This window comes from Apodemus sylvaticus, chromosome X (assembly GCF_947179515.1).
Source record: "Apodemus sylvaticus chromosome X, mApoSyl1.1, whole genome shotgun sequence".
In the NCBI taxonomy this organism is placed as follows: Eukaryota; Metazoa; Chordata; class Mammalia; order Rodentia; family Muridae; genus Apodemus; species Apodemus sylvaticus.
In genome coordinates, this window is record NC_067495.1 from 31,739,359 (window position 1) to 31,740,806 (window position 1,448).

Here is a 1,448-nt window from a genome sequence, read left to right on the forward strand (position 1 = left end):
CATAGACCCAAGGAACATGAAATCATTATTCATGCATTTATTCCCTTACTATTAAAAGCCTAACATATGGGCTATTAGGCGAAATCTCAGGAATTCTGGGTTCTAGTCTCAACTTGTCACCAACTTCCTTTAGGCAAATTATGTAACATCTTTTGACCTTAGTTTATTCATGAACAAAAGGCCTAAATTGGCCGGTGCTGGAACTAACCCCAGTCCCTAAAGTGTTACGGAGATACTATGTTCCAGACAGGCTGAGCTGGATAGTGAGATGTGTCTCAATAAAATAAAAAGAAAAGAAAAGAAAAAGAAAAGACAAGAAAAGAAAGAAAAAAGAAAAGAAGAGAAAAGAAAAGAAAAGAAAGGCAAAATAAGGGGAAAAAGAGTAAAGCAAAATCCCTGCAGGTGGCACTAATATACCAAGGTGGAAAACCAACTTACTTTAAGGAAGGCATGGGCAGAAAGTCCACCTCAGAGTATGCTAGCATTGGCTGGCTGACAGGAAGCAGTAATACTACAGAATATGGTGTGAGACACACTCCATCCAGCATTGCTTAAATTTTCTGAATAGACATAATTTTGAATATATTCCTATGAATAGACACATAGGTCTGGCATTTTTACTGTAGCCCCAATCAAAGCTGGCCTATCACGGGAATAACCTTGATGAAACCTTAGGGAACCAAAGTGGACTTGGGTGGAATCTGGACAACAGATGGGACAGATGACCAAAGGCGACTCAAGTAATGCCTTACTTACTGTTCTACTGCTGTGATGAAGCATCATGACCAAGGCAATGTCTAAAAGAGCATTTATCTGGGGAATCGCTTATAGTTTCAGAGGGTTGGTGCATTCTCAGCATGGCAGGAAGCTTGGTGCTATGCAGGCAGGTGGGCAAGAAGGCAGGGGGAGGCATGGTGTTGGAGAAGCAGCTGAGAGCTCACATCTGATCTACAGGTGCCACAGGGGCTCTAGTAGATTCTGTGAGACAAAGTTTTACAGACTGAGATGAGAAATGTCTCCTGGAGCCCTTCATAACACCTCTATTCAGAAGCCGAAAATCTCACTTGGCAATTTGCTTTGCTCCTAAACTCTCTCCCCTTTCTTAGTAGCTGGGACTAAGAAAAACCAAGCAAATTAAAATGTAAAAGACTCCATCTTGAAGTAAGTCACTAGCCAGAAAATTCCACAACACTTTGCTCCAGTCGTTTACGTAATTACTTTTACTTCCCAACAGGATATAAACGAAGTATGGTTCTGAGACTATGGTATAAAAAGCGTTAATTAGCACAATGATATACATTTCATGTGTCTTGACTGTATATTACCTTATAAGTCATTGGACATAATTTAAAAGATAAAATGTTATTAAGAAGAGATTGGTTTAACCAGCGACACATGAAAAAGTACAAGTTTCTTTTGTTTTTTGATCCTCAGAGTCGCCCTTGCAG